Source organism: Mixophyes fleayi, chromosome 2, assembly GCF_038048845.1.
Source record: "Mixophyes fleayi isolate aMixFle1 chromosome 2, aMixFle1.hap1, whole genome shotgun sequence".
Lineage (NCBI taxonomy): Eukaryota > Metazoa > Chordata > Amphibia > Anura > Limnodynastidae > Mixophyes > Mixophyes fleayi.
Genome location: NC_134403.1, coordinates 73,262,491 through 73,290,262, shown reverse-complemented (window position 1 = coordinate 73,290,262; position 27,772 = coordinate 73,262,491). Strand labels below are relative to the sequence as shown.

The following is a 27,772-nucleotide window of genomic DNA, read 5'->3' as shown; positions in this document are numbered from 1 at the left end:
AATAAGAAGCTGACTGAATAAGAAGCTAACTTCACCATCGTATAAACTGAAGGGTATTTGAGGGAGATGATATAGTCAGCGACAACACAGGTGACCAAAAACCCTTACTCACTGGTTCCCCTAGCGGTCATAAGGTGTACTGGTGAGTTCTGTGTGACGAGCGGCCAGAACACCGGCACATTCTACTACTAGTCACTACTATGTGACTACTATGCAGCCCTTGTGATATAACGAGTTCTCTATTTACCTCGTGCTAAGAAAGTTAACACCACTCAAACCTGTCAGTATTCACAAACACCACTTTGAGAGGTGGGACATATGGCGTTAACTCCTTCCTTGCTGCCGGTGAGCATGCTACTGAAAGGGTTAATGCACCCAGTCTCCACCTCCCCTCTGGTCTGGATGACAGTATAGCCGGTAAATGGGACACTGACACAGGAAGGGCGTACTCAGCTCGTCAGCCGCCCTCTCTCCTCCCAGTGCCGGGGCATTCCCTCCCCCCGGGGAAACTTGTCACGTTCTTAGCTGTGTGTTTTTCCCCGTGTTCCTGTGACTGGAAGCTACTTCTAGAGACCAGAGCTACAGACGTGGTGTCAGGGGACCGATCCACAAGGTAATGTGACAGTGACAGCCTGGGACACACAGCAGGCAGGGGCTGCCTCCCATGTCATGTCACACACTTATATCACAGTACTTCTGGCTGAATACATCTCACTTTATAATTGTTTTAGCTTTTAATTAATTGTATCCCTTACCACTGCCTTTGACTGAAGGTTAAGCTGCTTGGCAGTATGTGTACAGCAGTGCTTTATATCGCAATGCTTTTTATTGTGACTGACTTTTCAATTGGATTTGGGGATTGTAACTTTGAAGGCTGGAATATTGTGTTTGTTGTGTGTACAAATAGCATCATTAACATTCATGTTCCCTGACTTGCATGTTAAAGTCAGCTCGTTTTACCCTTATATACATATGAATATTTGTTCTGCTGTTTTATTTAAATATTCATATACACACATTCTCATATTTTTGGGATTAGGTAAAAGCCACAACTGCCAGAATGCCGGATCACCGGAATGAGTCAACTTACTACAACCTCCACTGCTGCTTGGTGTCTTGAGTTTGTGTTTTCTCTGCCTGTATAGTGCATTGTGCTCTGCTACACAGATATGTTCCCTGTAATATGTGGAACAACTGTTACACATATTATATTGCATATATATTGTATGTATGTATATGTATGTGTATATATATATATATATATATATATATATATATATATATATATCATAGCTATATATTCTAGTTATCCGTTCTACCTGCCTGAATGTATGTTGGAATGGAGCACTGAGTGCATTACCCATCCATTCCGGGTGCTGTAATGGAGCTACGAGGACTTTATTCATCCATTACGGGTGCCCGGAATTGAGCTTTGAGCACCTTAGCCATCCATTCCGTGTGCCGGAATGGGTCTGCCAGTACAATAGCCATCCATTCCGAGTGCCGGAATGGGTCTGCCAGTACCATAGCTATCCATTCTGGGTCCTAAAATGGGGTTCTAAGTATCTTACCCATCCATTCTGGCTGCCAGACTGTTTCTGCCAGAACATTACCCATCCATTCTGGCTGCCGGAATGGAGGTCTGAGTACATTAAGCATCCATTCCGGCAAAATTCTGGCTGCCGGAATGGATAGTTAATGTACTCAGGCCTCCATTCCGGCCGCTGGAATGGATGCTTAAGGTCCTCGGAGCTCCATTCCGGCAGCTGGAATGGATGGGTAAGGTCCTCGGAGCTCCATTCCGGCAGCTGGAATGGATGGGTAAGGTCCTCGGAGCTCCATTCCGTCAGCTTGAATGGATGGGTAATGCACTCAGTGCTCCATTCCGACATACATTCAGGCAGGTAGAACGGATAACTAGAAAATATAGATATGATACACAGAAAAAAAAAAAGTGTGTGTGTGTGTATATATATATATATATATATATATATATATGCACACACATACAATATATATGCAATATAATATGTGTAACAGTTGTTCCACGCAGAGAGCATATCTGTGTCAGTGGCGCACGAAGGGGGGCTTCTGAGTCTCTAGAAACCCCCCCTGCGCTAACTAAGTGGCCACTGTCCTATACAGCAGCCGCGGCGCTGTCAAAGAAGCGTCTGCGGCGGTGCTGTATTGTATACAGCACCGCCGCAGACGCTTCTTTGACAGCGCCGCGGCTGCTGTATAGGACAGTGTTGGCGAAACGGAGCTCTCTCTCGGGGTTTTTTTTTTTTTTTTGGGTCGGCGGGGGGAAACCCCCCCCCCCCCCCCCCCCCGACAATCCTCCGTGCGCCGCTGTGTGTAGCAGAACAGAATTCACTATACATGCAGAGAAAACACACAACAAGCTTCACTCAAGACACCGAGCAGCAGAGGGCGCTGCGGGGAGTCAAATCATTCCGCTGTTTCGGCATTCTGGCAATTCCGATTTTCATCCACACCAGGTTCCAGTTTTTACATTATCTTTATTTGTTGTGTATTTACAATTCAATTACATGTTTATCCATTGATGACCATGAATCAACACTGTGTATAATGATAATAGTATTTTGATTTCATTATTGATCTGCCTGGTTTTATAACTTTCAGAGTTTGCATAACATTTGTGTTTCATACATATTATGCAGATAAAACTATATACTGTGCTCCTAATGTATAAAACATTGTTGTTTTTGTTTGATTGTTTGTTTTTTTGTGCAACATTTGTCTTTCCAATTTCAAACTCAGTATGTAAGTAAAAGCAAAACTGAGTAAGTTGGTAACTATATATGTGATCTCATATATATTTTGATCCACTTATGTTACAGCTTACATAGCCCTTTGATGGCAGTCATTCATTATGCCATAACCATAGATTTTAATTGCCGACTCAGTGCTTCAGGATGCTGGCATGACCAAAACCAGCTAGGGCTGTGCTTACATTATACTACTATATAAATGTATATATTCCTGTATTATCTATATAATAGATTTAATCCATTTCACAATAGAAGGGCCGGTGTATATTTAAAAAAAAACAATGACCTTCTTTCAATACTGTGCTCTAGAAACGTCTGATTAAAATAGTTGCTCTATCGTAACACACCACTTATTTATATTTATATAACTTTAATCACCAAAGTAGCATAATGGGCCATTTCTGGGACCACCATCGTTCCTGATGTTCTTATTCCAGCCCCTGTCAGTAGTGGTGAATTACCCAGGGCTTGACACCCTGAAGAACTTTCAATGACTACAGTGATCAGTGCACATGTATCTCTAACACTGATTAGAGAGACTGCCAACCAATCACAATGTATAAGAAGTAAGAGCGACGGATGGTTAATCTGATATGAGTACTCTGAACTCTCTCATATTTGTGTGTGGATTAGATTATCAGTTTTGGAAAATAGAGATCAATGAATGCTCAGGTCAAATATTATACTTTATCAAACCCGCAGCTTGATAAATGTACTCCTTAGATTTTTTATTTTTAGACTTTTTACAAATCTTTTAACTATAGAAAACGGCTAACTAAATAATACTTAACATCTGTAAATTATGCAATGTGTTTATAAAAAACAGAAAGTGTAGTTACAATTGTTCAGCTGTGATTGCCTCATTGGTTAATGCTTGTAGTATATGCAGTTTAAAGGAAAAAAAATTAGTTGAACATAGCATATTTTTAACTTATTTTAGGTTGGCCAGTACATTAACTCCAATGTTAGGGAAATAAAAAAAAAGACATTGTAACAGAGCAGGGGAAAGATCCATCTCTCCCATGATTCCTATTTATGTGGTGCTAACATTTATGCAGCACAGTATTATAGGGTTTGAGTGGGCACTGCTGATAAAAACTATGTACTTTGTAGTAAAGAAGTTCATACATTGCTTGGCCTGGAGTGGGGCCAGTCTAAAGCTGGGTACACACTACAGGTTTTTTACCTGATTATCGTGTCCATCACACGATAAACGTCTGTTAGGTCCAATATCGCATTAGTGTGTACACACGCACGATCATGTTTTATCTACCAAAGCACATCGGAACGTTTGATTTTATAAACTGACTAAAAATCACTAGAATGATGGAACGATGTCGGGCAAATTCTGCAGTGTGTATACACCCACGAACTCCATAGAGTTTACAGAGTCACAGTCTTTTCAGGAGATGGTTAAGGTAGGGCCCTGCTCGCCAGCTTACAATCTGTGGGACAGTGGTTTGATACACAAGGGTAAGTGCTACATCATATTGAATATTTGTCCAGCTAGAATGCAAAGGTTACAAAGTATTTAGTGGGCTGTATGCTCAGTCACACAGCTATGTTGGTGAGGGGGTTGTTGTCTTGTGCTAGCTGTGTAGTGGTCCCTTAGGTTTTCTTGTGCACCTTTTCTTTTCTTAGAGCATCCACATCCATTATATTAACATTTATATTTATATATAACTTTTATAGTAGGTTCCAACCTGTAAGCTTGTATTTATAACATATATGCAGCTTATTTCAATTTTAGACAGCACTACCAGTGTCCAAATGAATGTTGAAAAACATTTGCTTAAAACTGTGTTTGTTACTTCATTATTTCAGCTCGGTCATTGTCTTCTGCATATCATGCTCTGTCAGTACTATGTTCTTGTACTTCCATAACATCAGTTACCTGCACTTGAAGAGCGAATAGTAAGAGCTACTGTCAATTCTAGTGGATTTTTGTAGCCTAAGGACTACTAATGCACTTTGCTATTTGTGTCATTTTTATTTCCACTTTGCTGGGAATCTTTTTTTTTTTTTTTTATGCTTTTTTACGTAAAACAATGTTAAAGATTTCTGCTATTGTGACTTCCAGCGTTGCGCATTATTAGTTGTTTTCAGTAGTGTTTACACAGTGTTTTCCAGAACTTGTAGGGATCAATAGATAAATATTACACATCTCCAATACAGGTTTATTGAAAGTAAGAGAATTAAAAAGATAAACAAATTGAAAGAACCATTTTTACAGCAGACATACTGTCAATACTCCTACTCACACTTTACACAAACTGTAAACAGACATTACCTGGCATTAGAGGCATTTACCCAGTGAAGGTGCTGTCCCAAATTATTGCTGACATTTGGAGAATGATGTCACTTACATGTAAATGAAACTTTGTAGAAATGTTTCACTGTTTCCGATGTGTACAAAGATTTTGGTGTTCCTGGTCAATTGGTATGTTTCAGTGACTCTAAATGTACAGGTCCTCCTCACAGCACAAAATAGTTTCTGCAAGTCTTCTTATAGAACTACTACTTGCTGATTTTAACAGATGTAAAATAATAAATTGTCTATGGAAGGGGAAGAGATGTACGACATAATTTCAATAGATTAATTTCTACTTTCGTCAGCCATAAATAAACCTCGATAAGAATTAGTTTTACATTTCCGTTAAGTCATTATTTTGTATCTATATATCCTTTCGCCAAAATAAAGAGTGGGAGATGAAAATGGACACACAGAATAAAAACTTCATTATCCTGTATTTGGCATCATGTGTCTTTGCTTGGTTTAATTAATTCGTAATGGAATATGAAACCAATTACAGAGTAGAGTTTTGGTAGTTGAAGAGGTGTGTGGTTTCCTATCTGCTCTCCTTCTATAAAAACTAGTTTTAGAATCTGGTTGGTTGCTATGGGAACACCAGTTTTCTCAAATGCCCCTTATAGTCGGTTTTATTCTATTGTCCCAGCCCCGATGTTCCCCACCAGAATACATTGGTTGTTTTTTTTTATACATCCTTCCCTCTCTATACTGAGCTGTTCATAAACAAGGTCCTTCAGTTATAAAGAGCACTTCTAATACTGAATAATGATGCATCAAATGAAAAGACAAGTAAGCAATTAAAAGGTGAATGTTCTCGTCAATCCATTAGAGCTGAGATGCTTTTGATTTGGGTGCCACAACATGATATTGATCAAGTCTTACTTAGAACTGTAGCACATGTAGAGTTAGTAAAATGTATTAAACATTTGGTAAACTTTTTGTTAACCCCTTCCAAGTTAATTGAAACACTTGCTGGTGGCTTGTGGCAAATGGAATAGTAACCCACTAAGCTGGTTTGGTTTTCTGGAACAGCAAAACACAGGTTGTTAAGGGGATATATTTTGATATTTATCTTCTTTATATGACAGTCCCAGTAAATAAACCCTTCTTTAGGGATCACAAGAGTAGGTTCAGAATTGGAACAGGAGGTAAAGAGTTAAATCTAAAAAAAAAATACTGTAGCAAATCTCTGTAAAAATGCACAAACCAGACCAAGATACTTGCAAAACACTCACACAGGACTTTAGTATCCAAATAGAAAGCCTCTGAACACAAGGGAGAACACATGAGCATTACTTACATTGAAAGGATGCTTAAAAGACTAATAAATATGGCATTAATAATTTTTTATTCCCCTTTGCCCCTCTCCTCTTGTTATACAGAGCTTCAGTGTGAAGCAGTACTGGGGTAACATTGTAACCCCTTAGCAACAGAAACCCCAAATTTGGCTTGTGAGTTAAGCTTGCAAGTGCACGCTTGGCTTGGAGGTTGAAATATCTGCATCTTTGTAGGTTTTTAAACCAGTAGGTGGGTTACAGGTAGCACGGAACTTCTCTAATGGGATCCTGCAGTAGTATAGTGACAACCACAAGCCACACTTTTAAGTACACTATTGAGACCCTACACAATGGGGGGAGGGGGGGGGGGGGTAATATTGATGGTTCCCTAAATATGGACAGCTGGGAAGTAACTGAAATAGTTGTTGTAAAACAGCACAAAATTCAACATGGGAACTGAAGTCCAGTACAATTAAAGGAGAAATGGAGTTTTGCATTAGTAATTTTGCATGGATAAATTACCCAAGATAATACTTAATACTCACATTTTGTTTACTTGTTACAAAATTTTGGAACAAATATACATCTTTTCCAAAAGTTAATCCTCAAAAGTTAGCCACGAGCATTCATTTTAAGTCACCTGGCCTACATGATTCCTACAGACCTGAGTTAAAGTTAAATTTATCCCAATTTGTTTTACTTTTCTATTTTATATATCTATTGTATTGGCAAAGATAAACATTTGTGCGCACACACCTTTTCTATATATTCTGCTATTGTTATTTAAAACCCCACCATTGTTCTTGGTGTCTTTTCAGATAAGACCTAATGGTTACAACTGTGTACTCACAAGCTGAATTCTATAAAAACCTCAACATTTGCCTTTGATTCCATACCCTCCCAAATTTTCCGCCTCCCCCTAATGCTTTCCTGCACCAACCATCAACCATTTCTTGTCCACTGGCACTTGTCTTCAAACATGTTATTATTTTTCCTATCCTCAAGAAGCCATCTGCAAACCCTACCTCTCTCTTCAGATGCTACAATATTTCTCTTCTCCACTTTCTTTCCAAACTGCTCAAGCGCCTTTTGTATAACCACTTAACCTGTTTTCTGTCCACTTAATGCATCCTCAACCACTTGTAGTCTGGCTTCTCACATCTACAATCCACTGAGACTGTCCTCACTAAAGTGGCCAACAATCTACTCTCAACTAATCGGAACAGTCATTTCTCCTTACTCATTCTGGACCCTCTTTACCCTCTGTCTCGTGTCTTCACCACCTTCATTATCCTCATTTGTTCATGTTCTGTTTTTATGTATGATTTCTGTTTTGTATGTTTGTTATATCAATTATCCGCTGCTGCTGACTTTCGTGGCATCTTACAAATTAATTATAATTAATTATAATCATTTCTTAGAACAGGGTATATAGAGCTTTCAAGGAAGCTGTGGGCTACAAAATCCCCCACATCTGGTACTGTGGTGGAAACATTAAACATATACATCCTATTACCATATTGGGACCACTGCATTTCCTTTGTTCTCTTTAAATATTGCTTAGTTTAGCTTTTTCTTGTGATTTTTTTTTTAATAAGAGTAAGGGGATATTGGACTTTATTACATGTGGCACTTTTTTGAGTGTTTGTGGATATTTATTACATTGGTTTGTTAATACCCAGTGTTTTATTACTGTAGTAGTTCATAAGTATAGCACAGAGATTGAGGTCTGCCACCTCTTGCCAGCCAGAGAATTCTAGTTCTTTTACGGACTTGAAACCTCTGGCTGTGGCACACCTACCGAAATCTAATCAAAATCTCATTTTCTCACTGTAGTGCCAATATATTCCAAAATTTGTAGTGATTACTATGCACATTTTGAGAACTCTTGTTGATGATTGTCTTTTCATTACATTATAAAATACCCTTGTAAACTCACTAATGGCATATTGAGCATTCATTATTCACATAAACTGTTATGATCAAGTTTGTTCACTGAAGATTTGTATTCCAAGATAAGAAAACCTTTTTCATAATGCTAATTTGTTATTGCATCTTGCTTGATGTAAACCTTTTAGCCTGTATTTTAGAGAAGCTTTCAGAACAAAAAAACAAGTGCATTTTGACATTTTTGATAACTGTTTTAATGTCATTTATGCCCAGTTGTTTACTTCTTATAACATATGCGTTAAAAACTCTGTAGCAGTGCTTTAACATCTTGTAAGGCATACGTTATTTCTTATACAACAGTAACTGGATCTTGGCTTGCCATAGCTCAGTGCTTTATATACAGCTATTTTGAATGCGTACCTTGTGTTATTTACTGGAATTTTAGCAACCAATCAGACACTAGCTTTCACTGTCTAATTTGCTCTAGTCAGGGAAAAAAAAGCTAATTGCTGATTGGTTACTTCAGCTCCACCCCGTTTGGTTGTTGAGATTTACACAGTTTACTTTCTGCTTTGGGGCCGTTCGGTCTACTGTAGCTTTGTATACCTGTTTTTCAGTAAAGTAATTATTTTTGTTTCAGATATGGTGGTAGATATAACTCTTTTATATGCTTTTCTGGTTTTGTGACTGAAAACATTTAAACAATTTAAACCACAGTGGTGTCAGCTATTTTGTAGGGTGAACCAATATTCATCCGATAAATTCAGTAAGAGGTTGCGTTCTCGTTTAGGTGCATTTGTAGGTAATGAGTCCACTTGAATGAGCGGAGTGTGCTGGAAACAATTAGTAATAAATTGTCATTATCTGTCATTCAAAACAAATGTCCTGAAATTATACGAAAGGGCTATCTCTTTGCTGTCCAAAAAAGCACGTCTTTCAATTGCAGAACCTTGTGTTGTACCTAAGCCCTTAAAGGGGTTAAACAATGTGCCCTTTGCAATCACAAGTGTCACATAACTCTGATCATGTGATTTTGCATGTAGGTATTCTCTGGTAAATAGGCCATGTGTGTGTCTGTCTATAGATTTGGATGTTATATTTAGCATGTTGCTGTATACTTTGTAGACTCGTCTATGCTAGTTTGGAATGTGAAGCAGCAATGTATATATTGAGTCCTGCAAAGCTTTGTCTTGAAACTAAAGTCATGTTATTTAACTTTTACAATAAGCCTATACCATGTTTCTTCCAGGACAGAATCACTTGAGTGAAAATGTCCAACAATAAATATTCTGATTGCTGTTTATTACAACAAAATAGATTGCAAGTATCTACTTATAACTAATAGGGCATTATCATTTAATCATTGTTCACTATGTGATTACCTACACGTTTTTAAACCTATGACTGTATATACAACCGTTATAGTTCTGGTATTTGGTCCAAAATAGAAAATAATACTACAGTACATCTGAGCGGAAATACTTTGTGATTCTTTAGTTGTCCCTCATCCGCTTTCTTAATTAGAGATAACGTATCTTCTTATTTGTGCTGTTGTCAACAAACACCAGAAAGGGAGAATAAGAGGCATTGTATTATTGCTGGGAAAAACAATCCCATATAATATAGGTTCTACCACGGGACACACACAGCAGGAGAAATTTACCTCTGGTGTACTTGGCAGAACACATTCATAGATATGTTGGCAAAAGAGACCGGTTGTTGCCAAGTATCAATAAACTTCAAGTTGTTTTGAATATTTTGCAATGTTGGGATGTGGATGCATGTAAGTGTTACAAGTGGTATCATTGGGCAGATTTTTTGTATGTGTGTGTACACGAACATATCCTCTTTTCCTCCATCTTTTGGGCTGAAAATATCACTTTCCAAACTGTACCTTTTTTGTGAAATTGGGGGGGAGAATGGGTGTTTCAATTGACGGCGATGTGGTGCGCAGACATCGTGCTGGGCGCGTTGCTGGCAGTTATGGTAGAAATCTTCACTCATTTTTCCTCACACCTCTATGGGGTGCTAGGAACAATGAGCAGAGATTTCTGTCAAATCTCCGGAACGTCCGTGAGACACTTCGCGGCTAATTGAATTCCCCCCTTGGACTGCATGAGTAAGTTGTACAGAAAATGTGATGTGTTTTCACCCACACACTTCTGCAGTGTAATACACTGTGCGATCAGAGGCAGAGATCTTCATCAAAGTAATTAACAACACCCAGTTGGAGGCAGAGTTTATTGTGACAGGTATTGAATCATTCAATACTTGTCATTATAATCTCTGACTCCCACAGGGTACTGTTAATTAGTTTCTATTGGCCAATGTTCTTAATACACTGCAAAAACCTCTCCGTGAGATGCTTCCACCTATGTTTGTTAAACAGGTCTGTCGAGATTTTGTGAATACAACAAATGTGTTTTTATGTTTTTATTTAGTTATTTACAAATCTTGTCTCCATGTTTATCCTTTTGAATGTTGCCTGGTATGTGGTACAAAATGAGATTCTATATTGTTTTTGTATTTATGTGCAGTCTGTGTACAGTAAGGTTGTATTTGTGGAAGTGTAGCATGCCCAGGGCCGGATTAAGCCAATGTGGGCCTCTGGGCTAAGAGGCCCCCAGTAATTTGTAAAGGCCTCCGTCAGCCCCAGTGTATTGCCTCCGCACCCTCCATACATAGCAATTTACCTGGTACTCTAAGCCGCAGCCTTCAGGCTCCAGACGGCACCTCTTCGTTCTTCTTGCCCTGCTGTCAGTGTGGACGAGGTGCGCAGCGCGCTGGTCAGTGATGAAGTCTCGTGAAACAATGTCATAGCCTCACGAGACCTCTTCGCTAAGCAACGCGCTACACACAGCGTCCGCACTGGCAGCAAAGCAGCTAACAGCATCAGAGTTGCTGTTAGCTGCGCCTGCCTAACTTGAATGAATGGGACCCGATTGCCAGCATTAACTTAAAATTTTTGTTAGTGCACCCCGGCTGCCAGAGGCCCCTGAGCTATAGAAAGAACAATATGTTAATCCGTCTCTGAGCATGCCCTCTGAAGATGCAGCGTAGATTTGCATGTTTGTATTTTTATGCATATATTCTTAGCGCTCAGTGCGTTAAATTCTAATGGTAGTCCTATGTATTTTGATTTGCCTCTTTCTTCCTTAATTTCTTGCACATTTTCAAAGTGTTCTTCGTAAAATCCAAACCAGAATCAGTACTGCAAAAACATGACTAAACATAAAGTGTGACTTGATTACCCGTTTGTTAATTCATGTGGTGAGATGCATGATTATAACATAGTGACCTAAGTGTTTGGCACACAATGCTATATTGTTTTCTATAAAATGTGTCTATATTAGACGAGGGCTACACAGGCAGTTTACAGCGATTATATGTGATTAAATACTTGTGATTAGTTACTTAGGAAACTGTGCTGCGTTATGCTACATTTCATGTTTAAAAATCAGAGATTACTCTCTGAAATCTCATTATACAGGTCCAAGTAGCATTTCAAGCCCTGAATTTCTTAAAAAAAAACAAAACTTGCCTGAATAGGTGATTAATCGCTCAGTAAAAGCAATTTGTTTTCTCTAGCATGGTACATTTATCTACAATAGCATAAGCACTTGTATAGCTGAGATCACTTGTGCATTCACTACTGCCTGCATCCTGGGTTGTCACACTCATGCTGGGGGAAGTGGGGTGATGCAGACAGAAGCAGGAGGTGGTATCCAGGGAGTTAGAGAGGATGGAGGCTCATACCATCTGAGTACCTGCAATCTATAGGAGTTCCACCACTAGCAAATACAGTTCTGTGCTTTCTCTGTAGCAAGTGTTAAAACATCATTTAATGTAAATCTATTTATTGCATAGCTCATGCATTACACAAGCATTTGATAACCTAAAAACTCTTTAATATTTTGCAATACCATGACAGGCCATGTGGTGGACACTAATTGTACAATATATTGCAAAATTACATAGCAGGTAGATTTATCACTTTACTCTGCCCATCCCCTGATCCAGATACTTAAAATGGATGGACATGCGTTGCAGCTTTTCCAGCAAACTATTCATCCTATTTGTCTGTTCATGCATTGGTGTTCACACTAATTAGCATTGCAGTATATAATAGAGTGTAAGCTTTGTTGTGCAATTTGTTCATACAGTAAGTTTCAAACCTTACATTGTTCTATACCTTGTCCACATCAGTTAGATACAGAAAAACATTTGCACTCTTTCCTAGTTTTACTAATTTGTTCAACTTTTCCCCCTTCGCTTCTATTGTCAACTATATCGTAATTTTGAGTAAGATAACATTATCTTTGAATGTGAAACAGTCACAGTATTTAATAATCACACATAATTACAGTAAATGTCAAAATAATGAATGCATGCTATCAGCTTTTATTGATAAAATAATTCTTGGAAGGACTGTTGACAACAATGAAAACTTTTTTTCTATTTTTAAACATTTTATTAAAAACTATTTAAAGAAGTGTTCACGCCCCCCCATGTTTCATCACCCCACATGTGTCATGTGTAAGTTGTATAATGTACAGTATCGGCACAATGTAGCAGTTCATCAACATAGGAATCCTAAAATACTGTAGGGGAAACTAAATGTATTGAATACATGCACTGCTTTACTGAACAACTAAATTATGGGCTTGATTCATTAACAAACGCAAAACGAATGTAATGTGAAAAACACACTACGTCGGGTGTATGTGCGTCTGTCTTCAACATGAGGCGGATATGTCTGTTGATGAATACAGGTCTAGGTCCGCTCTACTCTTAACAGACAAGACATGCAGGATACGTACAATACATATGTGGAATATTAAGTAACAAAAGAACGCACAGAAATACAAAAAAAAAAAAAAGCTTATTGTCACCTGATGATGATGATGATGCACTTGAGCTTGTCACACCCTTACTGTACATTCATAAGCCCAGTCCTCTCCCTGTTCTGCCAATGAAATCTTAAGTGTCCTTTGCACTCGAAGATGGAACGGAAGCTGCTGCGTTCTGTGACCTATAGTCTGGTTCTGGGCACGCGCAGACTAATTGTGTGCATTATACGCAACGTTTCGCTATTTACGCTCCTTGATGAATCAGGTCCTGTATATTTATCTAACTAAATGAACACTTTTTTTTTTCCTTAATTTGAACAAACATTTTCCTTAATTTCCTAAATAAAAGTATAAATTCTGCTCATAAAGTGCGACTCATATACTTTTTAAAAAAGATACGGTACAGGATAATATATTGACCAGATTTAAAAAAATAAAATAAAAAAAAATGAACTTTCAATATTGCATTAATATTGTATACATTATTCACCAAGGAAACAAATGAACAAACAAGAATGTAATTAACTGTGTGGCATGCTGTGCAATTCTTTCATACCCAACGAGAGCCTCCGCATCCTGCGCATTCCGTTTGATGACCTTAATCTTTTTGGTCAACAAAGGTATAAACTGCTTGCTTATTGTTCACTGGCAGTGGCCACACATCAAATGAGGGCAATTTAGTGCGCTTCCTTATGAGTGCTGTATTATTGGAAAAATAAACAACAACGATGTTTCCATTATTAAACATGTGAAGTGGGCTGTCAGTGAGTGAGTCCTCAGTAGCAATGGCTTGGTTCTGGCTTCTGTTCCTATGTTATCTGTGCAGCTCAGTCAGTGCTGCTGTTGGTTCCTGGAACATAAGTGTGCTACAAATGTAGTTGGTAGCTGCTGCATTGTGGATCGTATATGTAGTGGATACCTATCTTTCCAATAACATTGATGCTTCACATCTGCATGTGTCACGGCAGAGTTACTTTGGGCACTGCCCACAGGGCCTATATCCACTTTCCAGCTCCAGCAGTTTGTGCGACAGATATTTAAAGACTGTGCACATCATTGCGTTCTCAACTCTCTGGCGCCAGTATTTGTTCCTAATAATCTGGTTTTGATCCTGGTATTTACATAGAAGTTAGTGCCAACAATCTAAGTTTTGTTTCTTACATCTTCTACACTGTGTCCACAAGTTCTGGGTGCTCCTCAGATCCACTCAAATGTATCAGCCTGTGGAGTATGCTTGCCCTACATAATTGTTGATGATAATTCTCCAGCTGGTTGTCATTTAATTTGCACTGACTTTGTTTCATGTGCTTTTCCAACACAGCATTTTGGAAGCTTTGCTGCAAGTTCTGTTTCTTGTTCCTGAATACTTTATATTCTCCAGCTGTTTGACTCTATAGTAACTTTTACTTCAGTGCTCCTTTACAGCCCAGTATTGAGGAAGAGTTGTTATAAGGTTTTATTTCTATTACCTGTAGAACTTCAATGGTTATTCTGCCAAGTGGTTCTTTTGCCTCCGCCTGATGCCTCTTAATTTATTTATATCCCTACTACTAATCTCCTTAGCATAACCTTAACAACGTGCACTAAAAGGGAGTGCTGGTCTCATAGTAGGAGGTTATGTGAAGTCTGGGAGACAGGTACTGGCAAAGAGAGTAGACCACACATTTTCCCCAGACAAAAGCAAATCCTCCCACATTGTCCCCTAAAATGTCGGACCGCACACACGCTACTAAATCTCTGCTATCCCTCAGCAGATTTCCTGTGTCCATTCCTGGAACATTAGCGGTAACAGGTTACTGCTTTATCAGATGATGCAGCCATTGCAATGTTTTTGGTTTGACATTATAAAGGTCACTAAAATTAGACTTCTGCAACTTCTCTGTTGTCTTGCTGGAGATTTTGGCGTATTTGGAGTATTTGTATTAATATGTAGTAGATATTAACTTCATATTTATTAACATTTATTCTTCCTGCATACTCTATGGCACTTTACAATTGGGATATACAATAGCTCAATATCAGGAAAGTCAGACTGCCTCTAGGTCTAATTCACGACACAGCAAAAGGACAGAGGATATGTTTGCAATGACAAATGAGGACCATCAATGACCAGGTATCATGGCAACAATTTGAGGTCCTAGTTTATGAAAAACCACTCTAAGTACAGCAGAAGCAGCAATGATATCTGCAAGAGCTTCAGCTTATTTATTGGTATTTCTTCTGGATAAACATTGCCTTTATTGGTGATTAGTATTGTACAGTGTCTTATACTGTACAATAAATTGCTGTGACTGTATGTGGGACAATGTTCACTATAGGGAAAATACTGTATGAACACACTGCACAAATATATCACATTTTAGTGGGTGAAAGGGCAGACACACTGTGGGACATACAAAGTGGTGTTTAAGCAGATTAAGGCGCGTTCATGGACCCTCAGAGAAACCGTACAGTCTGCTGCTCTCATGTTGTATCCATTGCAAGTTGGTGTCTGTATGGGGTCCTATTGAAAAAGCATAAAATAACTTCCTCTGCCAGGAAAAGGCGCACAAAGTAATAAGGATATTACTTACAGTTCAGTCATATTCTTACAGTTCATACATCAATGATACTAGATTAAAAGTAGTCTTTATCTTTGAGTGCTGCAAGCTCTTGATCTGAATAAATACATTGACATTTGCTATGAGCTATCTTAAATTAATATTTCCCATCTAATTATTTTAAAGTTTGAATTAGTCAGAAAAATTCATCACTTACTCTTTTTTCTTTGAGATATGTCATTCCATCAATGGCTGGAAATCCTTTCCCATCCTCGATACCTCACTGATTGGTTACTCAGAAATTCTCTTTATTGGACCTAAATAAGAATGATGAGGCTTGGTTACAGCAACAATATTAGAATGAAATGAATGAATCAATCAAGGTTTCCTTGTATTGTTCAAAGCTAAATCAATGTCATTTTATTTTACAGGGGTCATGGTTTCTATTAGGGATAATGGCACAAGGCTTGATTGGTCCTTTCCTTCAAAGTAGACAAAACCCTCACACACTCTCAATGGCCTATAAGATATTTCCACTTAAGGATATGTCCTCATAAAACCTCTTTCTACTCCACCCCATGCCTATTAAAATCATGGCACTTGTCCATTTTATCCCCTTTCTTACCTCTTTTAGACCCCCGATGTCTGGTCCTTTATATGGCTGAAAGACCATAAAATGACTTGGTCCCAGCTACCCTGCTGTGTGTCAGCCCCATCTGCCAGAGTACAGTGGGGCAGTGGAGGAACTTGTTTTTACCAAACAGGCCTCGGCCCTACAGCTTGACTCTTAAATTATGGTCAAGTCAGCATGTAGCATTACATAAGCAATAATGTGTGCTTTTGTGTTATGGTAATAATCCAGTAATACAGCTATTTAAAAATGTTAACTTGGTATTAGTCATAACAACTTTCCGGTAACTTGTTATTTCAATTTATATTGTGATTGCAACAACTCTAGTTACGTCATTCATTAACCTTCCTGTTAGCCCTCTGTAGGCTGTATTCATTGTACACTTCTCATATTTACTGAACACAATATTCCAAACATTCCATTGTTATTATGTATCACGCAAAATTATTTAGTCACATTTGATTGCAATCTGTTATCCAACATATGCTTTTATTACCATCACAAGTGCAATAAATAGTTTTGTAATCCATTTAAAGCAGCATTCCCAGTTAATTGGGCAATTTTCAGTGATTGCAGTTTCTTATTTGTCCACGCAGCCACACCTCCCTCTGCACCCTCACATGGACTCTGCATTAGGAGTAATGGATTTGGTGATAACCTCTCACCTTACCTGAGAGTGCATCTTTTAAGTTTCAGGAACATGTTGGTATTAAACGTTTGTGGAAAGCCTATCTTTTATTACACTCATTTACATTAGACTACAAAGAAGAAAATCATGTTGAAATTGTAACAAATGACATCACTATTAGTCACTTTGTTTCATATGTAAGACACTTTTATTACATTAACTAGCACAAATAACTATAAAATACTATTGAACAAACACAGGTCAACTTCAGCCTTGCATCTTTCATACATTTTAATGTGTTGACCCATGTGAAGACACTTCTCCAAGGTAAGCATATCTCATTTTTGAAACCTATCTTTTTAACTTAAGCCTCCCATTCCCGTTTATTGAAGAACTAAACCTAAAACATTACATTTAGTTTTGTGTGGAATACAAAAAGTTAAAATACACGCAAACATTTAATGAACTGCTACACACTGTTTGCTGGTGCCACACCAGTTTTCCCCAACGGATCGAACAGTCCCGTTGTGCACTGCACTCTTCTCTTACCGATGGGCCTGTTTGAAACAAGTTGAGTGGGTGACGATTACCCTTCACTGTGAATTACCCATTTATGTGCTTAGAAAGTCTACTGGGTCATCAATACCACACCAGCTTGTTTCAAACAGTAGGGAGATGTGAGTGGAGCTGCCAGGTCCAGGCAGATGGGCACATAGCAGGTGAGTAACTTAAATAGAAGAAAATTATTCTTATTGGGTGGAGTTATCCTTTTAAAAATGTTGCCCACCTCTGAATTTAGCCATGTTTTCTTTTTGTCCTTGTAGTGAGGTGCCCAAAAAAGTACCTTTTATATACAATGCAGTGTAACTAGTGACTTATAAAATGGTAGAAATGTGCATTTATCACAATGATCTTACTACCAGGGACAGGCTGGGCAGAGGGACAGGGGGGCATCTGCCCCCCCGGGCTGGTCCCATAATGGGCTACCTTGTGCTGGGTCACTTGGCAACCTCCTTTTAAAATGTTCCTAATAGGCTGCTGAGTCGAGTCTTGCCCCCGGGCTAAAATTTGCCAGCCCTCCCCTGCTTATTACCCTGTGCACAGCTGCTTGGTGTGTGGGCTGCTAATCCACTTTCTGTTAACAAGTTTTCCAGACCCTTTTTCCCATTTACCCAATTGTATCCTCTTTTATTGTGTAAGTAGTATAGATGTTAAATGTTTTTACATATTATAGACATATGTCAGTAATAGTGAATTTGGTATTTAACAATGATTGCTATTAATATGTTTACCTTGGTTCATTTAAATAAGTGCACTATGCCGTTCTTTTGTCACACTGGGTGCACAGATCAGTAAACGTGTAGAGAATCTCCTGATTAAGAGACCTATGTGGCATGTCTTTGCTAACATCTCCAGTTACCCTCACAATGTTGTGTGTGCTGGTGCAAATATAGGCACAGACCAGTGCAAAGGGGTAAGGAAAAGCATGTGCCCAACAGAGAGAAAATAGCTTGCACAAAGCCATTGTAAGTGGCTTCAACTGCAAATGACTCCTTGTATGCATAGAATTTACCAGACTGGAAAATATTGTATCTAGCTTGTTGGAGATTTTTGAAAGATATGAGAAGGTTAATTTTCACTATTGTCGGTCACAATTTCCTCAGTTAAGCTTTTTAACAAGGCTGTTGAGTTTTGTTGTGCTGCATAGTGGCTCATGCATTATATAGCTAGAAAAAAAGAAGGTCGTCCTCTGGAAACGGTTCACCCAGGAGAGATTATTTTCGGTTTACAACAGAGTAGGGATGAGCGAACCATCGCATGCAATACTTTTTTGTTTTTGTTTTCCATGCTTGTGTTCTGGTGTTTGGAAATTTAGTCTGATGTAATGTTTTTAGGTTTTGGATTTAACCCCCCAAAAATATATTTGTTCGAAAAAGTTTTTTTTTTGTCCCTTCCTCACAATTGGCAAAATTGGCCAAAAGTTGCAGCTCGCTGAGCGGCTATAAATGCTTATTATATACAGGGGAGTATTCAATTGTTGCCGTTAACGCTCTCAAACGAGCGCTCTAAAAATATTGGCGTTAATACGGTAATTACTCGCTAAATTTCGCTGCGAGATGAAATTCAGCGAGTAAACTACCGTGTTAACGGTATTTACGCGCATATTACCGTATAAACTGTAATATTTTTTGAGCGCTCGTTTTTTTTTTGTTTTAGCGCGTTAAAAGCAACAATTGAATACCCCCCACAGTATTAAATAGATTTATAACGAGTTGATGGAAAAAGAAGCCTGCTCTCTCTATCACCACACATTGACCTGATATTTTATCTTTTCCTCTTGCTTATTTAACAGACCAAGTATGTAGACTTGAGGCAGTCTAGCAGGAGATAGAATTGGCCACAAAATGGGCAGGAAGAGCAGCCTCAGTTAGTACAGTAGGTTTTGAGTTTCAGAAAAGCACAGCATCTCGCTCATCATCTTCTTCCTGGTTAGCGTCAGCACTAATGACAAGTTCATCACCCAATAAAACTGGAATCAACAATTACAGATTATTTTTGCTGCCAACTGTATTTATCAAACAAGTCGTAGTAAAATTTGGTAAATACGAGTTTTCAACATTTTTAGTAGCCTCCTGCAACAATTACTTACAGTGTTACCCGTTGTACTAAAGGCTCTTTCAGAGCCCTCACTAGAGGGTGGGCAGCGTATCCGAACAATAGGCAATGTGTACAAGGTGCTCCAAAGAAACTTCGTTTCTTCTCATTATTTAATGGGACTGTCTGTGAGGTGGCAAAATATTTGGCCATTTTTTTAAGCCTCATCAGATGTAATAATCTTTAAATAGATGTGGTTTATTATTATTATTACTCATGTTTTTTCAGGGAGAAGTAGGAGCAGTGTCTGAAGAAGCTAAAAGATTGGCCATTTTGTGTCACAGTAGCTGACGCATGTTTTACATTGTTTTTTTTTTTTTTACATCTGTGTGTGTTGGAAAAAAAGACATAAACATTTGCCTTAAACTTTGGTCCCGGTGAAGCGAATAAATAACTTTTTCAACAATCCTAAGACACTTGGCAGTTTCATATAGTACTTTAGTTTCTATAGCTGCATTTCACCTAGTTTAATGACTGGTATGACTTGCATGGCACTGGTCTCGCTTCCCTTGTTACTATTTCAAAGGATTTTGAATAGGTTGCATAAAGCCAAAAGAATTGGTGTACTAGAGAAAGGTAACACGTCCCTTCTCTTCCTATCGCTCTTGATGACTTGTTGCAGTTCCACAAGTCTGTGAATCATATATAGGGTTGAATTCCTCCACGTTCCCACATCATCCTTCAGGTGATGACATGGCAGATTATATTTGTTTTGCAGCTGTTGCAGTCGTCTTCATGCAGTTGCCTACAGACGAAAATATGTATGTGTGTGCATGTATGTGTGCGTATCTATGTGTGTATGTATGTGTGTATGTATGTATGTGTGCGTGTGTATATATATGTGTGTGTGTGTATGTATGTATGTGTGTATGTATGTGTGCGTATCTATGTGTGTGTGTATGTATGTATGTATGTATGTGTGCGTGTGTATATATGTGTGTGTATGTATATATGTATATGTGTGTATATATATATATATATATATATATATATATATATATTCTTTTTGTAAAGGACACTTTGTCTGTACCCTCCCTGTACAGCTGAGGAATTGCTATTTGAGAGAAATAGAGTAATTATGGAATTTGATGGCATGGGCACATGACCTCAACTAATCTACACAAATATGAAAAATTGATGGCACATATTGGGTATAGATGAACACTAATATAGCAGCTATATCCCTCTAGTAATCTACTGTGCAGTCAAATCTACTGTGCAGTCAAATGCTGGCTGTCATGCTTGGCTCATCTTCTAAAGAATTTGTTAATTGTTTGTAGGTTGCAAATGACCCCTTGTAGACAATGCTTAATCTCAAATGTCCCTCTCTGTAATGGAGCATTAGATTCAGCAACATCAGCCAAAGTGCCCATGGATTCTTCTTATGAAAACATAGTTGCATTAAGGAAGTCTGTTTGCAATCACAGCTTTGCATACTTGATAATGATGAGGATGGTTGTGTTGCTGGTGGGTTTCTAGCAATGCTGTCTCTCACTAATGCTGGATGCGCTATTGTCAGATGTACACCTCAAGACTGTAGAAGGTGATGCATGATCTTGGTGGTATTTTTTCTTTTTCAATAGGCATTCTTGTACGAGCAGTAACAGGACCAGTACTAGTAAAAAGTGGCCATGGTTTGAGCCTTTCCTAGGTATTATATAGGGCATAGGGGAATTGGTTATCTTCTTTTTTTTCATGGCAAGGAGCAATCATTGTGTTTTCCCTTATTGCATGAAATTGCAGTTGAAAGTTCTATTTCCAGCACTAATTCTGGGATGATTCTGTTCAACACGCTGATTCGTGATAACAATAATGCACTCTAGTGTCAGCACAAATGACAATATAATTTTTTTTAAGTTGCCAGCCCACAAGGTGAACGTAAAATAAAGTCTATTGATGACAAATGGGCATGAGTAATTGGATATACTAGCTGAATTTTGTTCAAGACTTGGTGACTAGCTGGCATGGTGTAATTTGCTTTCGCAAGCTATTGGTATGAAGAAGTTTCACAACTCAGCTGTGTGCTACTTATGTAATGCCCCAGCACCTTGACTTGCTTTGCTCCAGCTGAAGATGTGGTGTCTCCAAGTCATTGATAGACTGGGAGTAGACCCCAAGGTTATCCCTACGTGTCACGTGGTCAGTCCAGCTCTCCCATCGGCCGGAGGAGGATTAGACAGCGTATTGTGTAGTGTAGCTAGGGTAAGTGAAGAGGAGAGGCATCTTTCCTAGGGGTAGCTGGTAAAGGCTTGATGGCAGGAGTGACCCTTTGAGACTTAACCATTGCAGTGCCCTAACCGCCTGTGATTACTTCATATGAAGCGTTGGAGCTTCATAGATAGGGCAAGAGAGTCCCACGATCCAACAGTCATAAAAGTTCCCCTCTTTTGCCAGTTACAGATTTATGCATCATTCCTCCTTGAATGCAACCGGCAACATTTTCTACATTATAGCCCTTTCTATTTTAATACACACAGAGTTGTGAGCTAACTAGCTGTCATCAGCTACCCCTGGCAAATGCAGCACTGTGTAGCAGCAGAAGGCCAGATACCGGAATCCTGTGCCCAAGAGACTGACAAACTAACATAGCCTGGCACTAGCATACCAGCTCATTACAAGGTACTAAAAAACTATATTGCTCCCTCATTCCACAGACATGATTACAATTAAGAGTTATCAGATCTTCATTTTAGATAAGAGATCTTCCAGTTTTACTCTTGTCGAGAGAGGCGAAGGGAGGAGGATAAGACAGTGTGGCTCTTCCAAGCCTGTGTGGTTAAGGTAACAGAAGAAGGAGGGGGAGATGAAGAGAGTACAGATGGTATCACTGTTCCTAGAGATACCCAGTGGCCCAGAGAGTTAAATCAAAAACAATTGCTAAACTGTGTTACTATGAAGTAATATGATGGTGAATCATATGAATAAATGATATGAATAAAGTATGATGATAAATCAAGGTAAAATAAATGCTTTTGGGGAAAATGTTGACTGTATCTGTATTTAACCGTAATGTGCCTTTGTCTCCACTTGAGAATGGATTCCTGTACGATGGGTACGTACATGCCATTGAGCCATGCCACTAAGCCATGCCACGCACAGATGGGATGTGGCCACTCCCCATGTAGTGTAACCACGACCCCTTGTGCACTATTTCTGTCCCATACAAAAATGTTGGGAGTTATGCATATGTCAAGGGAAGGTGGTGGAAAGCCAACTGATTTGTTAAAATGTTATATACCATATTTCAGTAGCCAAAGCTTGCTAGATTTATATGTTGTGAGGAAATTACAGTTTGTCAGAGTAGAGGGGCAGGTCTGAGTCAACCAAACCTTAAAGTATAAAACTTGTACGTGTCAGGTTTACCAGCATCTGAGTCTCTACTAAGAATTATACAAGGCACTATGCAGTAAGCAGAAAAATAACGCCGTAGGACATACTGAAAGGTCCGCTTTTGAATATCAACTACTGAAAAACAGATGCAGCTTTGTACCTTGAACTTGGCCAATTGGTTAGTCATCAGAGGTCGACTTTCTGAAAGATAACAGCAAAAAATGATAAGCATGAAACCAACTAAAAGACTACAGAGTATATAGTGCAAAGCATCAGTCCTGTACATTGTCCTAATGTATATTTCCTTAACATAATGATGGAATGATAACACGTTGCAGTTAATTTTATTTTTCTTGTTTAAGCTTACTATAGGATATCTCTACTCTTAAAAGTAAATCAGACCCCCTCTTCCCAAGTATTTTATATTTAATTAAATCGGTTCTGCAGAAACAAACACTTGATAGCTTATTTGTACACTGAAATTTAAAGTTGATATTTGTGTGCTACATGAAAAAACAGTCAGTATTAAGCTTATGTGCAAAACAGAATACTAATTTGCACCCCTTGCATTGTAACATGGTTTTGTCCAGGAGACTTAAATAAGAAGTTTCTTAAGTTAAGATCCTTAATGAATCAGGCCCAATGTCTCTAAAAGTTTTTAGTTGTGTTGGTTTTTCATCTAGATAAGTATTTATATTACTGAACTGAGAAGTACCGGTTTGTACTGACCATAATGAACACTACATAGAAATGGAAATGCTTTACTCTGATTTTTATTTTTATTTTTCAAGTTTAAAAACATACCTACATTCCAACAAAGTCTAAGGATGTAGGATGACTCGCAGATATAACTCAGCGCTCAGCATCATTTAGTGAGCATATTCTGATTAATTTTACTGCCCTCCATTACAGGATAGCAAAACATTTTTAAGAGTTTGGTTCCACTTTTAATAAATAAGTCTTTTTTTTCAATAGACTAATTTAACAGACTGTGGTAAATAAAACAGACCACACAATGTTCTGAAATCTGGAGAATAGGAAAAACGCTTCTCAGGGCTGAAATAAAATCTAAAAGACAATTTATTTGAAACAGATTTTAGCAGCATCAGAGTTAACCCACTGTTGTTAGGAAAACGCCAGTGACCCCCAAGGTTGACTGCTATGATTATACCCGTTTACATGCTTTTACTCGTGTTAAACGCTAGTAGAGTTATGGTTTTTAACGCCAGTGGGTAAGAGGTCGTTGGGTGCCATGATTAAATATTTTGCATAAAGCGATTACTCAGCAAATGTACATCTATTGTCCAATATCTTAAGTTGCTTCAGGGCATAGTAACTTATATGTATACTAGATGCAGTATATACAAGTCTTCCTCCTCACTGATTAGTGTTTGGCTAAGGAGTTGGTGAGCATCAGCATGGTACAGTGTCGGACTGGGGCATGAAGGGCCCACCGGGGGACTGCAGTGCTAGGTGCCCACCAGAGGGGGTGTGGCCAGCCATCATAGAGGCGAGACCAGACACTAAAGGGAGAGTGGTCAGCCCACGAAGGACAGCTAGCACCATAGTGTAGTATATAAAGAATGTAGTGTGATCATCCTTCTCTTTTAAAATGACAGGCTGACTGCGCACTTAGTTACTAACCTGCTCATGCTCCTCTGGGCGGTTGGATATCCGGAACTCCTACTCTCATCTGCCCTGCTCAAAGTGAAAAACACACTACCGCAGAGGTTCAGAGAGCCCAGACGCGACTCTCTGCACCTGTGTGGTAGTGTGTTTAACGGGAGTATTTGGCAAAAACGGGAAGGGGGGGGGGAGTTGCGCTCTACTCCTACTGTTGAAAGAGCAGCATTAACACAGGTTATCCCTCTCTACGAACTAATAATATACTGAAATTTAATCGCTCATTGACATATGTATTATTCCAAGTGTAATGCTAATAATAAAATTTGTATTCTTTTATCTTGAATACAATTCGTATTTTTCTATATCTTGTATTAGGCTGTGAGCAAGAGGCTCGGTTCAATTAGTGGGATAACATTTAATGTTAGTTTTATCACAATTTATTGAATCCTGGTTAAAATACATAAAAATACATTAATATAGACAAATAAAATACTCCCATTAAACCACAGTATCTTTATTATGAGGCATTGATTTCTATATACATACATATGGTATGGCATCAATTGAACATACATAAAAAATCAGACAACCCTAGGTATATAGACCTGGACTAGTCTAGCTACTGGGAGGCAAATGGCAGTGGGTATAAATGCTGCATTGATCCAGATATAACACAGTAACTGATATCTCAATAAAATAATGTTCATAGCATACAAGTCCAGTAGATGGGAATTGGTATTTCTTTTAGTCTCTGCTAGTGCAATATAAATATTCAGATCACTGTCCACATATATCACATGGTTATTGCTGCGATGCTTTCAAATTTAACTTTGTTTACTTGCAGTTTCGATGTATATAGAGATGGTGGCCGGGTACCCAGTGTGCTGAAATCAGAGGATGTTTCTCGTGGTCCGTGCTTGTTACTGTTGGAGAGGAAGGCGCCTGCGTTCCACTGTGGAACGCATCTGTTCCTTCCTGTTCTCGCGTATGTCCAAAAGATGAATTCGGGAGTCAGCTGTTTTCTTAGCTCCTCCCTAACAACGGAGGGGGCGTGGCTATAATGTGGCGGGGCCTAACGGTGGATAGTCCTGCTGCCCTGCAGGCCAGTCCGAACCTGGCATGGTACTTGTGTTTGATGTAAGATGCTGGCACTTTGAAATACATTAGTGATGATAGGATAAAGTGTAAGCTTTGTTTCTAGGTAATGTATGACTGCGTTATTCACTCCATTGCATTACCTCTCTCAAGCCCTCTGTAGTCCTTATTGCTTCATATTGGCAAATATGTAGTTACAAGAATGCCAAGTTGTACGAAGTTATATGCTAGTTTTGAAACTGTTAATATTGTACTTTTAAGGATTAGATGATTTGAGGATACCGGTCTATCAAAACTTTCTTTTTTATATGCTTAAACTCTTTTTATTATTTTGGAACTTTAAAAATATGCACCTGTGTTCTGTTATTTTGTGGCACCTGTGTTCTGTTATTTTGTGGCACCTGTGTTCTGTTATTTTGTGAACCAGAAGGTAAGGTGTTCATATTTTCTTTTTACATAAAAAAATGTTTATGGCTTATTTTGCACTGACCTAAACTTTGTACATTGACTTGTTTTTTTTCTTATATGGAATGTTTATCTGGAGCCTTTGCATGCTTGAAACATCTGTAGGTGTGACACTGCAATCATTTCATAAAAATAGCTATTGAGGTTGATGTTCTATAGACTATAAATCCTAATGCTCCCTGTCTCTTTTCTTTAATTTTTTTGTTGAATGTGAACTAAGAATTGATGATTAGTCCTTCTGCAAAATGTGGTTGTGTAGTTGGTATGCTTCAGCCCTGGTTTTTAAAGGTGTAGTAAATGGGTTGTATGGAAAGCACAATATTTTCACATTGCAGATAAAGTGATAGTAAATAAAGGCTGAAGCAAATCCATTGCATAGGGGGTCATTTTTGTAAAGCTACCACAAAAACTATGTCTTATAATGAGGACTAAAGTCTCTGGAGCTCACTATGAATCATACTGGAGGCCAAGTGTATTTCACAAACACACCAGAGCCACAGATCTCTCAAGATAAACTTACTGTAATGCCACAACTGATAGTTCTGTCCTCCTGAGTAATCACGCTGCGTCAGGCTGCTAGCACAATTATCTTTTAAAAGTCCCAGCACAATAACGAATTATACTGGGTTGTCAGTGGTGTGAATTGGCTTTATAACACTGCAGAAGATAGGATGGGGGACTACTTTTTATAAAATGAAAGAAGTGGTGTGACAGGATGGACCTCCTATTCCACCCTGTCCGTGTTGCTAGGGACTAGCTGGGCTTGTCTTGCCAATGTCCCCTTTCTTTAACCCAAATGCTCCCCTCTACCCGCAGTAGGACAGGCCTGATGTCACCACTAGGCTCTTTTGCCGGCACCTAGGACCGGTTACTTCTGGGTAACTCTCGCTTCTAGTGTACCCCCTTGCTGCGAATCTGGGCTGGTACACCTGACCACTTCCTTTAACTCAGGATTGCTCTAGATGGTTCCTCCTGGCCTAGCACACTGTCCATAGCTGCAGGGTAGCGGGCAGAGCGTTGGTACTAGATGCTTGGTCCCAATCTCAGAACAGCTGGATAATGGATTTGAATGGTCTAATCTGTAGGTCACAGGAATTTACAGCAGGTAATTGGGTGTCAAAGCAGGATCTTGAAGCAGTGATGTTCTATTAGCTCTAGTAGTCCTAATAAGGACAGTTACATGCCAGTTTATGGAACTAGCAATCCTTTCAGTTACAGATGGAATGATACATTACATAGTCAAACAGTGCTCCTTTTATACAGATTCTGATATTCATGTTGGCAGGGGGTAACCCAGCCCTTGACCCAGCTGGCACCGCAATGCCTGATATATCACATTCAATATTTTCCATTACCCCCTCCTGAGGTTTCCGGCTATAGGTTGTGTTGGGCACTTGCATATCAAAAGGCCCAATTAGCATGGGGGACTTTCTTTAGATAAGTTACAAAAACAAGCTTCCTCCAACAAATTGCTATTGCATCAGAAACCAATACATGAATATGAAAACAAATACATTTACATTCCCAGTGCATGGACTTGGCCCTTTCTGGCGCTGTGCGCGGGTTACTAACTGGCACCACAGCACCCATACATTAAATATTTACATTTAAATAAATAAATATACCCTTTAATGCACCTTTAATCCCTAAGTGCTGTGGTTTAACCCTTTCGGCACAGCAAC

General features: G+C 38.8%; 1 protein-coding gene across 1 annotated transcript in view; it reads left to right on the top strand.

The window, feature by feature from the left end:
- The first annotated feature begins 479 nt into the window (after positions 1-479).
- VDR (vitamin D receptor) overlaps positions 480-27,772 on the top strand; it is a 108,541-nt gene continuing 81,248 nt past the window's right edge. The window contains 1 exon segment of the mRNA XM_075199269.1: positions 480-613. The gene's annotated coding sequence lies outside the window, so the exon portion shown is untranslated.